The following is a 16,364-nucleotide window of genomic DNA, read 5'->3' on the forward strand; positions in this document are numbered from 1 at the left end:
CAGGTCTGTGTGTCTGTGTGTGTGTTGTGTGTGTGTTGCAAAGTAAGTGCTCTAATCACGCATCCTCAGACTTGGGGCTACTCTGGTTTTTATTGTTGCTATAGCTTAACTGCAGGTTCCTTTTTTTTTTTTGCAGGTTACTTTTAAGCCAGGATAGTTTACATAAGTGGTTTTCAAGTTCTGTTCTGCTGAAGGGTGCAGCTCTGCAGAAATTTCCTGATGTTCATGACTCGTTTTTATTTTTTTTTTTGCCTCGCTGGGGATTTGACCTTACACATGCCTGGCAAGGCAGGAACTGACTAGTTTTCTACAACATCACACTTCAGACAGTACCTGGAGCCAGTATTGAATTCTTCCCTTCAAAGTTCAAAGATCTTTGCTTTTCTCGGTAACAGGGTCGGTACCCGAGCACCGATCGGGATAGTGCTGGGGAAAATTCATATGCCTAGACGTGCTGTGGGGAGCCAACGTCCCGCGAAGTTCAGGGCAAAGAGTTCCGGCCATTTTGTCCGCCCGGGACACCGTCGTCCCCGCCGGAGACTACAAGTCCCATGAGCCCCTGCGCGGCACTTCCGGGCCTCACTGTCCGGCCGGCTCCTTTTCCCCCCCCTCCCGGGGGCCGGAGGCGCTGGCTGAGCCCGGCGGCCCGCGGGCCAGGTAGGATTTCCGGAGGAAACTACGGCGGAGGCCGGGAGGCGGCTGCGGCGGCCCGGTGAGTCCGGCGAGCCGGGGACAGGCGGCGGGAAGCTCAGGGGGCCGGCTGCGGGCGCCTCGAAGGCTCGGGCCGCGGACTTGGCTCCGCGCCGGGGGTCGCGGGTCCGGGCGGGCGTTAACGGCTCCCCTGGACCAGGGCGGGGCGGGCCGAGGCCGCCGCCTCCCTCCTGTGCCCTCCCACCGCGGTCCCGCCGAGCCTTCTCGGCGCTCCCCGCCCCTCGCGCCTCGGCGGGGCCCTTTTGTTTGGGTGTTCTGCGCCCCTTTGTGCTGCTGCGTGCAGTTGCCTCCTCGGGGAAGCCTTCAGGGCTGGTCCCTCCTGGCGGGGACCAGCTCCGGGGCGGGGGGGAGGAGGGGATCCGGTTCCAGTCACCGGATCGGGTCAAAGTCCAGTTTTCAAATCCTTTCTGCATCTATGCTGGGTGGAGTGAGGTGACGGAGTTTCCGCAGGGCGCCCCTGGTCATTGTGTGGCCCGAGCGTGCAGCCCCCCCCACCCCCCACCCCGCAGCCTCTGGGGCCCGAGCGCACGAAGCGCGTCCGTACCCCGAGAGGGGGCCCCGGCGGCGGGGACCCCAGGGAGGAGTCGGGGCGCGCGGACAGCGGTTCCCACGCCTCCCGGAGGAGAAAGTGAATCCTGAGTCCGATTCCCGAACTCTGCCTCCCCCGACCCTGGGGTTCCCCAGCCCGCTCCGGGTCCCGCACCCTGTCCTGGGGTGCGCCCAGACCGCCCCGAGTTCCCGACTCCGGCCCTGGGGACCCCAGCCTGCCTCCCAGCCTCTCACCTGGCCCTGGGGTCCCCCCAGCCCGCCCTCCAGTCCCACACCCGGCCCTGGGGTCCCTCAGCCCGACCCCCAGACCCCACCCCGGCCCTGGGGTCCCCAGCCTGATCCCCAGTTCTTTCCCTCTTGTGAAACAAAGAGTGTGGAGGGAAGTGGCGTTCCGAGGAGGAGCTGCCTGGCCCGGGAACCTAGAGAGCTGCGCAGGGGACAGGCCCGCGGGGCACCCTCGCTGGACTATGGGATTCCCCTAGGCCCCGCCCGAGGAGGTTAAAGGAGGTAAAAGCTCTTGGAAGCGGCTGCAGATGCGTCCGGAAAACCAAGCTGTCGTGGGTCTTTGAAGTGGGGGCGACTCCGGGCCCGGTGCGTTGGGACCCCCTGATGGAGGTGCCCCGCTTCCGGGAAGCCCAGAGCTACGGAGCGCACTGCTGCAGACGTCCTTCACCTTGATGGGCAGAGTGGCCACTGTTTATAGCCAGATGGAGGCGCTTGGGCTTTGAAGAAGCATCCACAGAGTTGCTCTAGATTTATTTATTTGTTGCCTGGGGGGCGGAGAGTGGAGAGGGGAGACACCCGGCCAAGCTCAGGGCATACTCCCGACTCTGCACTCAGAATCCTGGAGGTGCTTTTGGGTGATCAGAGTGCAGGGGAGTGAACCTGGTCGGCCGTGTGCAAGGCGGGTGCCTGACTCTATCCCCTGTGCTAGCCTCTAGCCCACTCTAGAGGTTTTTGGGGGAAAAAAGAAAAAGAAAGGGAAAAGAAAGAAAACAAAAGCTGCTTTTTAGTGTTTTGTTTTTAAAACAACTTTTGTACATTTTGTAACTTTGTTCTCACTACTTTTGTGAGGTAGTTTTTTTTTTTTTAAACGATGTTTGTTAGATTGTGCAGTCTCTGAAATGTTGACTGGCTTGCCCAAGGTCACGCAGCTAACCCAGTCAGGAAACAGGCTTTGCTCCCGAGTCTAGTGCTATTCTCCTTCACATGGGACTTATCTTACCACTACCATTTGCTAAAATTTAAATACTGGGGGGAAAGAGTTGATCTGAACTATGTGGAGCTGGAGTTTCTAGAACCATAAGCAGCGTTGGTTCTCTCACCTTGGTGGGATTTTGTTTACTGACTTGTGCCCTGGGAGAATAACTGCTTCTTGGAGCTCTGCAGGTGGAAAGGAATAATGTGCTGTAGTCTGACCAATCCTTGCCTAAAGGTTTATTAAGAACTACCGTACAGAACATAGATATCACACCTTTGGCTACAGCAACTAGCATTGAAGAAAGAACAGAAACTCAGATACTTCTCTAGCTAGAGTCAAGACTCAAGAAATTTGTGAGCCTGGCGAAGGGGAGGAGGGCCAAAGATGAATGGAACTGCTCTGGGTTCATAGTACTCCTGTCGTGTTGCGGACTTAAACCCTACTGAACTATCTCTCCAGCTCCAGATGTACTTTGAGAACCAAGGAGATGGCTGCAAGGGCTGGTGCACATGCTTTGCATGCTAAATCCCAGGCTCTGTTCTTTGCTCATGTGGTTCTCCAGCACTGCTGGGCATGACCTGAAGCACCAAGCTGGGAATAGCCCCCTCGCCCAACCCCCCACCCCCACCCCACCAAAACAAGGGAAAAGGGACAATAGAAAATAAATTTTTTTTAAAAAAAAAAAAAGGAAAGAAAAAGAAATGCTTTCTTTTGCAAGGGAGAGGATTGCCTGGCGCTACATCCTGGCTCAGGGGTCAGTTTTGGCCTTGCTTGGAGGACCACATGCTGGGCTGGGTTTGAGCCAGGATCCACTGCAAGGAAGGCAAATGCCTTAATCCTTTACTGTTTTGTTTTTATTTTTTTTCTTTTTGGGGTCACACCGGCAATGCATAGGGGTTACTCCTGGCTCATTCACTCAAGAATTACTCCTGGCAGTTCTTGGGGGACCATATAGGATGCTGGGAATCAAACCTGGATCAGTAGTGTGCAAGGCAAACACCCTACCCCCTGTGCTATCGCTCCAGCCCTAATCCTGTACTGTTATTTCACTAGCCCAGTGAAGAAATACTTCCATTAATAAAAATAAATCATTAAAGCCTGCAATTCAAGCTTGGGTTTGTGTTAGTACACGCCATAAATGTGACATCAGAAATAAAAACCTACTTCACTTCCCTTAAATACTTTTTTGTTTTTTTTTTGTTTTGTTTTGTTTTTTGCTTTTTGCGTCACACCGGTGATGCACAGGGGTTATTCCTGGTTCATGCACTCAGGTATCACTCCTGGCGGTACTTGGGGGACCATATGGGATGCTGGGAATCAAACCCGGGTTGGCCTCGTGCAAGACAAACGCCCTACCCTCTGTGCTATCGGTCCAACCCCCTTCCCTTAAATTCTTAAGTAAAATGCATAGCATGCCCAAGTATTGGCATCAGGACAAATTGCTACAGCCTTTCTGACTAGTAGAAGCCTGTTTGGTTTAAATAGGTTTTCTTGGTTTATTTACACCCAGAGGCGGTACCTGGCAGAACCAAGGACTACTCCAGGCTGTCTGCTCAGAATTCTTTGGGGCTCCTCTCAGAGGTGCTGTGGCCAACCAGGGCCACACCTAGCCATACTGAGAGGCTGCCAGGAATCTGACCCTGTGGTATCCAGGGGCCCATGTGATGCCAAGGATGGAGCTCGACTTTGCACGTGCTGCTAAGCATGTTCTCTTCAGCTGTGCCCTTGTTTTGATTTTAAAGGAGAGATTTAATTTGGGTGGGGAGCACACTTAGTTGCACTGGGGACTGCTTCTGGCTCTGTACTTGGGCTTTGGGCTTTGCTTCTGGGGTGCTCCAGGGATTGTGCAGTACCAGGAATCAAAACCAAGTCTTATGCATGTAACGCCCTTGCCTTGCATGCTGCTAACGTTTGATCTCTGGCACTGAATATAGTTTCCCGAGCCCTGCCAGGAGTGATCCCTGAGCATAACCAGGTGTGGCTATATGTGTATCGCTTCAGAGAAACTAAACTAAACTTGAGAAAAAATAAAATCTATAGGGACTGGAGAGATAGTACAGCAGATCGGGCACTTCCCTTGCATATGGTCAACCCAAATTCAATCCCTGGCACCCTATAGTCCTCTGAGCATCACCAGGAGTGATCCCTGAATGCAGAGCCATGAGCAAAGCCCGGAGCATCATTGGGTGTACTCACACACACAGAAAACCCAAAATAAAATCTAATGATGGAGAGGTGAGCCTTGTAAAGGAAACATTAAGAGTGGGACATTGTGGGCCAAAGAGATAGTACAGTGGTTTTGGTGCTTGCTTTGCATGTTGTTAACCTGAGTTTTATATGGTCCCACAAGCACCACCAGGAGTGATCCCTGAATTCATAAAGTGGGAGAAAATGTATTTGAAAGTGATGGCGACTGAAGTTGAAATTGGAGTTGCTTATTATGTGTCCAAACACTGACCTAGGTACCTTTATATATTATATTTTACAAAAATTTTATAGAGAGGGAGCTGGAGAGATAGTATAGCAAAGTGCCCAGCCCAGGTTTGATCCCTGGTTCCACATATGGTCCTTTGGGCACCCACAAGAGTGATTACTGAGCACAGAGCTGGGAGTAATCCCTGAGCACTGCCAAATGTGACCCCCAAAACAAAATAGCACAATGGGCAGGGCGTTTGCCTTGCACGTGGTCGACCTGGCTTCAATTCCTCTGCCCCTCTTGGAGAGCCCAGCAAGCTACCGAGAGTATCTCGCCCGCACGGCAAAGCCTGTGGCAAGCTACCCGTGACGTATTCAATATGCCAAAAACAGTAACAAGTTTCACAATTTGTTGTGAGATGTTACTGGTGCCCGCTCGAGCAAAATTGATGAACAACGGGAGGACAGTACAGTAACAGTGCAAAATTTTATAGAATAAGTGGGCCTTCTTGTTGAAAATTATGGCTCAGTTGAAATTATGGCTCAGAGAAATTAACAAAAATTGTCGAAGGTATTGTATACATAATGGAAGAGCTCTAGAACCCAGGTAGAGTTCTACTGGAAGCCCAGGATTGTAATTTCTTCCTTTTATGATCTGTTAATTTCTGACTCCTTTTTGAGTTCATTTCTGAAGGAAGGGGTTAAGTTAGTTACAGAATGATAAAAGGATAAAGTGGATAGAGGCCTTCATGAGTGTTAAATGTTTGGATTAGCAAACAGTTAAATGTTTTGAAAAAGTAAGGGAGTCAGCCGATGACCAAAAATGCTGCTGTCCAGACACAGATTACCCAATAGTTCACCTATTCTGTCGCCTACTTTCTCAGTAAGGCATTTCTTGAAGACTCTTGCTGTGGGCCTCAGAACAAGGCTTGCTTCCATACAGAATGTCGTAACAGCTCTGGTGCCGCCATCTCTGAGAATGTTCAGGTTTGTTTTCTCTTCATTGGAGGGGTCTGAATTAGTTCTTGGGGCCAGATAATACAGCTGATGAGGCGCTAGTGCCTTGCACATGGCTGGCTCTGGTTTGATCCTTTACCCCGCATATGGTACTCTGAGCACCACTGTGTGTGGTTCAGAAGTGAAAAAAGAATCTTTCAGATCTTAGGGTTTCTTGATTTGTGATCAGAAACATTCCAAGGAACTGGGGAGATAGCTCAGTGGGCTGGAGCACATGCTTTGCATGCTGGAAGCCTGGCTTAGATCCACACCATTACATGCTTTACTGCTAGTGACCCCCAAACACTGCCAGGTGTTTGGTTCAAACTCCCCTTTCCCTCAATAAAATGTCAGCTCAAAGCAAAGTAAAACAAAAACATTCCATGGGATTTTAGGAGAGAAAGCCTCTTTATTGACTAATTTTGCTTGTTTCTTTTTTGATTTTTGAGTGACACCTAACAGTGCTCAGGGGCTATTCCTGGGTTACCTGGGAGCTATTCCCATGGTGGTGGTGGTGGTGGGTGTGGTGGGGAGGGGATCATGTGGTGCCAGAAGCAGCTTGGGTTTCCAGACACAAAGCAGGTGCTCCAGTGATCAATTTTTAGGGTAAGCACTGTAACAAGCACTGTCCTCCCATTGTTCATCGATTTGCTCAAGCGGGCACCAGTAACGTATCCATTGTGAGACTTGTTGTTAACTGTTTTTGGCCTATCGAATATGCCACGGGGAGCTTGCCAGGCTCTGCCATTCGGGCGGGATACTCTCAGTAGCTTGCCGGGCTCTCTGAGAGGGACAAAGGAATCAAACCCGGGTCGACTGGGCCGCATGCAAGGCAAGCGCCCTACCCGCTGTGCTATTGCTCCAGCCCTTTTAGGGATAAGATGGTTAAAAATATGAATATACAGTTTTCAGAACCTCAAACCAATAAAATTAAAAAGATGAATAATGAATTTTTTTGTTGTCTGCAGAACTTAAGTGCATTTTTGGTTTGTTTCTTGATGTATGACCCTCACGGATGTCAGTGTCTGTAACCTACTATTGAACTTCCATCCATTCTTTAAACCCCAATCATGCCCTCTGGTCCATGGTATATTCCATTCTCTTTTGCACCTGCTTCTTACCCTCTTAGCACTGTGGTTGGCAGATGGTATTGGAAATTGACATAAAGGATTAAAAATTCATCCTCCCTGGAGTGTTCCCAAAGGACTTTGTCCATGTCTCTGAAGGGAACTTTGTTCTCTGAAGTTTACTGCTTTTAGTCTCTTGCCAAACAGTACCTATTTATAAAAGTAAAACTGAACTAATGGTTCTTGTGTCTATGATTTCATCTTATTTAAGGTAAAGGTAAAGGCCCTCCCGTTGATCGTCGATTTGCTCGAGCGGGCCCAGTAACGTCTCCATTGGAGACTTTGTTGTTACTGTGTCTGGCATATCGAATACTCTCGGTAGCTTGCCGGGCTCTCCGAGAGGGGCGGAGGAATCGAACTCGGGTCGGCCATGTTGGCCGCTTGTAAGGCGAACGCCCTACCGCTGTGCTATCGCTCCAGCTCCAGCCCGGGTAGGGCGTCTGCCTTGCACGCAGCCAACATGGCCGACCCGAGTTCGATTCCTCCGCCCCTCTCGGAGAGCCCGGCAAGCTACCGAGAGTATTCGATATGCCAGACACAGTAACAACAAAGTCTCCAATGGAGACGTTACTGGGCCCCCTCGAGCAAATCTTATTTAGTCATTGTAAATAATGCTGCACATAGATGTTGGTACATGTGGCATATTTCTTTTTGTGGTGTCAAGGGACTGAATTCATGTCTTCACTCATGGAAGAGGCCCTTTACCCTCAAACTACATCCTCAGCCCTAACACTTTCAATTCACTTAAATGTTTCCTTTTTCTGCTTAATTCAAATGGTATCTCTTGGCTGGAGGGTTGGAGAGATACTACAATGGAAAGGGCACTTGTTTTGCATGCGACTGACCCAAATTCAATCACTGGTACCCCTTCTGGTGCCCTGGGCACCACTAGGTATGACATCCCCCAAAAAACAAACAAACAAAATAAAACTAGAGGAAAGCCTTTGATTTTCTACAAGTTAGAACAAATGTAGGGACCTGGATAGTGATAGTATATGATTTGAACATATGCAGTCGTGGGTCATGAAAAAAATATTTGAATTCCTTAATAATCAAAAATATTAAAGCATTTATAATAGACTTTCAAAAATATTGAAATTCATTATGCATTATGATTTTTTGGTGTATGTTGGTTTTGGTTTTGGGGCCACATCTGGCTGTGCTCTAGACTTAACCCCTGGCTACGTGCTCAGCAGTCACTCCTAGTGGTGCTTAAGGAACTGTGTGTAGTGCTAGGAATTGAACCAGGGTCAGCTGCATGCAAGTCAAATGCCTTTACTTCTGAGATATGTCTCTAGGCCCTGTGGTATTCAGGGCTTATTTTGGCTGACCTGTGCGGGAAGCAGAGGAGGGAAGAACATACAGGGTGCCAAGGGTTGAACCTGAGTAGGCTGCATGCAAGGAAAGCACCCACTCTGTTGAACTATTTGCCCCTGCTGTGTGATATTTTTTTATTATTATTATTATTATTATTGCTTTTTGGAGGGCTGGAGTGATAGCTCAGCGGGTAGGGTGTTTGCCTTGCATGCGACTAACCTGGCTGTCCTGAGTTCGATTCCTCTGCCCTTCTCGGAGAGCCCGGCAAGCTACTGAGAGTATCTCGCCCACACGACAAAGCTACCTGTGGCAAGCTACCCGTGACGTATTCGATATGCCAAACACAGTAACAAGTCTCACAATGGAGATGTTACTGGACCCTCTTGAGCAAATCAGTGAACAACGGGAGGATAGTGCTAGTGCTAGTGCTTTTTTGCGTCACATCTGGCGATGCCAGGGGTTACTCCTGGCTCAAGCACTCAGGAATTACTCCTGGTGGTGTTCCAGGGATCATATAGGATGCTGGGAATTGAACCCAGTCCACCGCATGCAAGGCAAATGACCTACCCTCTGTGCTATCACTCCAGCCCCTGTGTATGTAATATTTTAAATGGAGATCTAACAGTTATGCCATAACTAGTTTGTTTCCTCTGTAATGTCTTATATGGAAAAATCACTTTCTTAATTTTTCAGCTTCACTTTCTATTAGTCCTTTTTGTTTTGGGGTTACTTTGGGCAGTGCCTGGGGGACCATGAGTTGCTGAGGATTGAACTCAATACTCCTGCTTGCAAAGTATACACTCCAGCCCAGTCTTTGGGTCGTCTTCCTGGACCCTAAGGTTGATTGCATATTAAACAAATTTTAAGAATAAAACTGAAGCTTTGAAACACTTTGTTGTTGTTTTGGGAGCCATTCCCTGCAGTGCAGGGGGATTCCCTTGTCTCTTGGCTTGGTGGTCAGTGCTGGTTGGGCTTGGAGGATGTGCTTCTGGGGATCCAACTGGAGTTATCTGCAACTGAGTGATTTAACCCCTGTACTATATATCTGGTTGGCCAGAAACACTTTTCCCTTTGTCCAGTGAGTGACAGGAGGAAAGAGGCTTGAGGGAGAATAGCTAGAATCTTAACTTCTTTTTTAAAAAAATTTTTTGACCCTGACATGGGGGCGATTCACACCCACTAGCACCCAGGATTGCTCTGGCTCTATTTAACCTTTTCAGAAAAAATTTGAGGGTTGGGGCTGGAGAGACAGTCCAGCTGGTAGGGCGCTTGCCTTGCACACAGCTTACATAGCACCCTCCCCTGCCCCCGCCCTGGATTTTAGCTCTGGCACCCCGTATGGATCCCCAGGCACCTGCTAGGAGTGCTAAGCGCAGAGCATGGAGCAAGCCCTGAGCACCTTCGGTTGTGGCCTGTAACATAGAAAATAAATAAAATTTCAAAATTTGAAGGGCCAGAGAGATAGCAGAGGGCTTAAGCCACTTGCCTTGCAGCAGCTGACCCAGTTTCAGTCCCTGTCACTGCGTGTGGTCTCTCGAGCACAGAGTTAGTGGCCCTGAGCTCCACCTGGTTCTCGGGGGATACTCCTAGCTCAGTGCGCAGAGGTTGTTCCTAGCAGTGCTGGACATGGGACTCAGAGTTCCTGCTCCAGCCTGTTGAGTTCTTTCCTGGCCTCTTTCATAATATGCATCGCCACTATCCAGCTCTATAGCTTGTACATGCTTCCAAACAAATGCATTACCCGTTAAATAATACTTATTTAACTATTTAGCTGCATATAAGGTAAGCATCCTAATCTCGTTTCCTTCTCCCATCGTACCTCAGAACCTCTTAATTGTATTTCTGTTTGTAAGTTGCATATTCTAGGTTCATAGTATAAATGAATTACTGTACTATTTTTCCTTTCAGCCTGGCTTATTTATGGTTTTTAAACTTTCCTCTGCGGGTCGTGTATATGTGCATATATGTGCATATATGTTGCCTGTGTCTGACTTACTTGTATTTTAAAGAACTTTTTGGGGGGGTGAGGGAGGTGGGCACAGTCAGCAATGCTTAGGGCTTACTTCTGGCTCTGTGCTCAGGGATCACTCTGGTAGGGTTCAGCGGACCACATAGGGTGCTGGGGATTGTCCCGGGTCTCCTGTGTGTAAGGTAAGTACACTACCCACTGTTTGCTCTGGCCCCACTATAGGATTCTTATGTTAAGATTTAGAGAATTTGGTAAATAAAATTATTTAGTATGTTCTAGTTGATTTGGAGGGCTGAAGAGGAAGGGAAATATTTAGGAGCAGTTGTTGACCGACTTTTTCCTTTTAATTAAAAAAGATGAAAAGACTTAACCTCCTAAACATCAATTATGTTTAATATGTATCATATTAAAACTTCTGTAAATAGTGAACCTACATATTTAATGAGAAAATATTTATTCTTCAGATCTTTATGATGCAGATTTTTACAATATTATTTGCAAATAATGCACAGAATTTTTTTTCAGTCTCAGTGTTTTCAGTGACCTTTTCACTTGATTTCTAACAAAATATAGATATATTTAACAGACTTGATCAATTAATAAGAAACTTTATGTCTGAGGCCTTTAGTCTTAAGCATTCTAGAAGAAATTTTTTTTAGTGCCAGGAATTGAATCCAGATTTCATGCGTATAATGCTTGTACCTTGCCATTGAGTCACATCCCTCACCCAGAAAAAAATCTTACGTGTTTTGGCCCACACTCAGGGTGTGCATGGATCACTCCTGGTGGTGCTCAGAGGGTCTTGATGCAGTGCTTAGAATCAAATAAGAATCAGCTGCATGTAAGGCAAGCATCCTAATCTCTGTACTTTCTTTATGGTGTCTGGGACAGACTTTTATTTTATTTCACTTTTTTTTTTTTTTTTTTTTTTTGCTTTTTGGGTCACACTTGGGGATGCACAGGGGTTACTCCTGGCTCTGCACTCAGGAGTTACTCCTAGCGGTGCTCAGGGGACCATATGGGATGCTGGGAATCAAACCCGGGTTGGCCGCGTGCAAGGCAAATGCCCTACCCGCTGTGCTATCTTTCCAGCCACCTGGGACAGACTTTTAAAAATGAAAAATTTCGTCTTAGTGTGGTTGTAAATCTCTGTCCTTTATTGCGGGGGAGGGGGAGGTGCCATTGCTGGGAATTGAACCCAGGGCCGCACACCTGTGAGTGAAGTGCTCTACTCCTGAGCCATCTCTCTGTCTTCTTCATTTATTCATTAATTTTCTTGTGGTGCAGGATATTGTAACCCATGTCTCACAGATGCAGGGTAAGTGCTCTACCTCTTGGGTACATCCCTGGCTGCCACTTTACTTTTTATTTTTGGGCCCAGCCCAGCAATGCTCAGGAACTACTACATCATCTACACATTGCTGTTTCTGCCTTGCACAGGCACTCAATTCAGTGGAGACACACAGTAGTCTAATCTGCAGAGGCCGACAACACAGGATTCCTTTAGTGAGACAGCCTGTTTGTGATTCTCTCAGGATGACGATGCTTCGTTAATTGAGGTTTTCTTTTGCACCCAGGATCATCACCCTGACATCTGTCTAGTGACAGTGTAATTAACAGCAGAGGTACTTTGATTTCTTCCCTCAATCTGCCAGTAATCCCTGTTATTTTTATTAACCATTTTCAGATTTTCATTTCTTCTTTATTGCTAATTTGCTTACTCATCGAACATTTTATTCAGTGTCACGTACATATGCTAACAAGGACCTCAAATCTACTAACGTGAGAAGTTGAATGGAGCTTTGCGCCAGTGAACACACTTTAGGCTTCTAATGATGTGTTTTTGCTAATCTAATTCCTTTTATATTTGTTCTTGGAAGATTAATCCTCAACTAATTTGATTTCCCACTTAGTCCATTTTCTTAGAGGGTGCCCTCGGGATTATAATTCACATTTTACCATAAAACAATCTTGTTCTGATTATTAGCAACTTAATTTCATAAGTTCATAAGTGCACAAAAATTATTTCAGTATAGCTCCATTCTTTTTTCCTTCTTTGGTTTTATTATTCTCATGCAAATTACATACTTATGTATTACAGACTCATTAATATGATTTTGTGCTTACTGCTTTACTCATTGACCATTAAATGAGTGTGTGTGTATAGGCATCACACTTTTCAATGCTCATGGGTTACTCCTGGTTCAGCACTCAGGAATTATTCCTGGTGGTGCTCAGGCAACCATCATATGGGTTGCTGGATATTGGCCACGTACAAGGCAAACATCTTACCTGCTGTACTATCCAGCCCCCTCTTTGGTGCTCTTAATTCCCCCCCCTTTGGTTTCTTCTTACTTTTCTTCTTTTTATTCCTTATTTCTTCATGTGGATTCTAGTGACTAGTTTCTGTTCAAATCAGCACCTTGATGTTCGTTCCTTATAGGACTCGATGTCTATAGCAGTGAATGCTCTGTTACTATTTTTGTTTTGCATTTGGTCCACAGGGCTTAGTCCTGACTCTGAGCTCAGTGTTCACACCTGATAGGCTTGGGTATTGAGGATCATGCTTGCAAAGCAAGCACTATACCTGCTGGATTATCTTCCCAGCGCACACTGAGTGCATTTTTATGCTTGATGGCTTTTTCTCTATAAGACTCTGTTCCTTTTTGCTTTTTGTTTCAATCTTCAGTTTAGGTAATATGAATGGACTATTTTTTGGGTCTGCTGAAAACTTAAAGCAGTGTTCAACTCACATAGAGATTTTACATTTCAGTTACGAAGGTTTTTTTAAAAAAAATAATTTAGTTTCTTGGGGCTGGAGCGATAGCACAGCTGGTAGGGAGTTTGCCTTGCACGCGGCCAACCCGGGTTCGATTCCCAGCATCCCATATGGTCCCCTGAGCACCGCCAGGAGGAATTCCTGAGTGCAAAGGCAGGAGTAACCCCTGTGTATTGCCAGGTGTGACCCAAAAGGCAAAAAAAAAAAATTTTGTTTCTTGATACTGTATTTGATGATGCATCTAGTCTTATATTTTAATTCTTGGTTTTTTTTTTATGTTTCTTTTTTTTTTTTGTGGGGCCATACCTGGTGATGTTACCTGAAGGGGTTACTCTTGGTTCTGCACTTAGGAATCACTCCTGGGGGTACTAATAGGACCATATGGGATGCTGGGACTAGAACCCTGGTCTGTGCATGTAAGGCAAGCACTCCACCTGCTCCTGCCCCTAGGCTTGGTTTCTCATAATTCTATTTTTTTTTTTTTTTTTTTGGTTTTTAGTGTCACACTGGTCATGCTTAGGAGTTGCTCCTGGTTTAGCACTCAGGAATTACTCCTAGTATTGCTTGGATGACCATATGGGTTGCCGTGGATCAAACCCTCATCGGCTGCATGCAAGGCAAATGCCCTACTGGTTGTACTATCGCTCTGGCCACGATTTCTTATAATTCTTTGTGAATCATTTCTGATAGTTTACAAAGATCAGAGATATAGCTCAACTGCCAGAGCCAGGCTTTGCGTATAGAAGGCCCGGGGATTAGTCCTCCATGTACTAAATTAGGGGGTTAGCCCTGAGCACTGTTGGGTGTAGCCCCAAAGAAACAGCGATTAGAGAGAAGAGTTCTCTTGCCAGCTTTGTTTTATCCCTAGTGATGGGAGATGCGTTTCCTTGACTGACTGGTCTTTTCAGGCCCTGCCTCTGGGCCCATATAAGTCTCTGATAAGCTGGGTTCCCAGATCTTTGAAGGATTTCTGTCTCACCTTCTGGTTTGCTTGTGCCCAGTCAGGGTCTTCATTGTGCTGGACATCTGGCCCCATCAGAGCTGCTGCTCACATGAGTCACTTTGCTCTGTTGTAGGAAGCCACGTCATCCATCTTTCTCATCACTGTATTTGGGAAAGGGCGGAAACATTGACGTAGCTCTGTAGATTTTGGCTATCAGCAGTTTTATGGGAACCGCTTCTGATTCTATTTTAGGGATAAAAGCTAGCAAAAGAACTTTTCCCTCTGGTCACTGGTAGCGTAGGACGCTCCTCAGGCTGCCTTGATAGATCCAATGAAGACACCTGCTGTGGCGGCTCCTGTTGGATTGAAATCAGGGGCCATCTACGTCCTTCCTGGTCTGTTTCATTCCTCCAGGGACTACCCTGGTGAAAACTGCATGCTAACACCAATTTCTTTCATTTGTTTTGGGTTGTGGTTTCGTTTTTGTACTCAGGGGTTACTCCTCGTTCTGCACTCAGGAATTATTCTTGGTGGTGCTCAGGGGACTGTATGGGGTAGTGGAAATCGAACCTGGGTCAGCTGCATGCAAGGCAGATGCCCTTCCTGCTACTCTCACTCCAACCCCTCTACACTCATTTCTGCCATCTCCTTTTCCCCTCCCAGGCCCAGTACTGTTTTGTATTTGTTACCGTGGTAGGTAGAGTGAGGCCAGGAACTCAAAATAGGTATTCTGTGAATTTGCAGTGTGTCTGTTTCAGCAGCACATTTGGGAATGTTTGGGGACCACTAAGAAGAGTCCGTGGGCCAGTGGACCCTTTGTCAGCTGGATCTTGGCCAGGACTCATAGCTTTTTTGGACTTCCTTAGTTTATGATGACATGCCCAGACTCCAGGTACCTCACAGCTGTCTGCAGAAAGTACTTAATGTGTACTTAATGTGTACCCAGTACACTTGGATTGAGAGTGGGCAAGAGGCATTGCCCTCCAGAGGCACAGTGGCACTGCCACACCAGGTAGGGGAAGGGGTGGGCTGGGCTGGCCATGTGGACCAGAGGCTGACCAAGAGCCCATTCCTGGGACGGAAGGAGATAGCAGCTGTGTGGGCTGCGGCTGCACGCCCCAGCAGACATCACTTGTAGAACACAGGTTTACAGATAAACTGTATAAGAAATTCAAGGCGAAGACTACGGAGCATTAAACCTTCAAGTGCAAGGGCTCTGTGTGGAGTCCTTAGCTGAGACTCAGCAGTCTCTTAGGGCCGTAAGCTTCTCGGAATTGTTATCCTTGGTTTGATGGTACAGCCTCCTTTCTCTTGATTACTGATCTCAGTCAGTGGGTTCAGAATCTGAAATGTCTGAACACTGGACATGGAGGATGGAGAGAGAAAGAGGGAGTGGGGGAGAGAAAGAGAGGGGGGTGTGTGTGAAAGAGCGAGTGAAAGACAGTTGTGTATGTTGGGGGGGGAGAGGGAGAGGGAGAGAGAGAAGAGAAAGTAGTGGGAGTGAGGCCGTTGCCTTGCACGCTTCTGTGTAAACCAGGACCCATGTCTCTGGGGATACGTGAAGTCCCCGAAACATCTGTTTCCCCTTACTCTTACCACTGATATGGCCCCCTTCTCCACTTCCCCCCAGAAGATCCCCCACCATGAAACTAGCCACAGCATTCTTAATTTGGGGTGAGGGGCAAGGGAGAGCTGACTTCTGCCATGTCATAATCATCCTGGTTTCTTTTGATGTTGCAGATGAAGAGCTTTCACTTCTTGGCTGCTTATCTGTTTGGCTTAACTCTGCTTGAATCTGTGAGTTCCTTTAACAGTCACCTGTGACTGTGCTGGGCTCTGTGATGACTGTCCCTTTGGCCTCTGGGAGGCCAGGAGCCCTGCAGGCCTTCTTTGTCTCTTACTTTCCTATCAGTAGGCTTTCCTATCAGTGTGATTAGTTGTCAATAATCTCTGGAGGGAGGAAAGCGGCCACTAAACTTCCTAGTGGTTCCGCTCCCCTCCTCCGCACAGCCCTCATGGCATTCTCCAGACATTCCAAGGGGGTTCTCAGACCACTCTAGAAAGCCTCCCTCGCTCTCCTTCCATTGCTTTCCTCCACTGTCAGCCACTGCTTTGCTTTTGGCTTTGCCCCGTATGGGTAACATGGGAACCAACGGGGGTGACTTCACACAGAGTCCGGGTTATCCTTTCCTGTCCCTCTGGGGGAAAATCGCTTGTGAGCCTCTTCCATCCTGGGGCTGCTTGGGGGTGGCACCCTGCTGGGGGCTCACAGGGTCCCGCGTGCAGATAATGTTCCCCAGACCAAGGTCTCTTTCTCAGCCTTCCTTCTGGTCCTCATGTTCATGTCCCCTCAGGAC

General features: G+C 47.6%; 1 protein-coding gene across 2 annotated transcripts in view; it reads left to right on the forward strand.

Moving 5' to 3' along the window:
- The first annotated feature begins 637 nt into the window (after positions 1-637).
- Positions 638-16,364, forward strand: part of PHACTR4 (phosphatase and actin regulator 4) — a 104,919-nt gene continuing 89,192 nt past the window's right edge. Inside the window, exon 1 of one of the 2 annotated variants that reach the window (XM_056123584.1) lies at positions 638-716. The gene's annotated coding sequence lies outside the window, so the exon portion shown is untranslated. The remainder of the gene's footprint in view (positions 717-16,364) is intronic. The other variant, XM_056123582.1, reaches the window with a different exon arrangement.

This window comes from Sorex fumeus, unplaced genomic scaffold, assembly GCF_029834395.1.
Source record: "Sorex fumeus unplaced genomic scaffold, SorFum_2.1 ptg000047l, whole genome shotgun sequence".
NCBI classification, from domain to species: Eukaryota; Metazoa; Chordata; class Mammalia; order Eulipotyphla; family Soricidae; genus Sorex; species Sorex fumeus.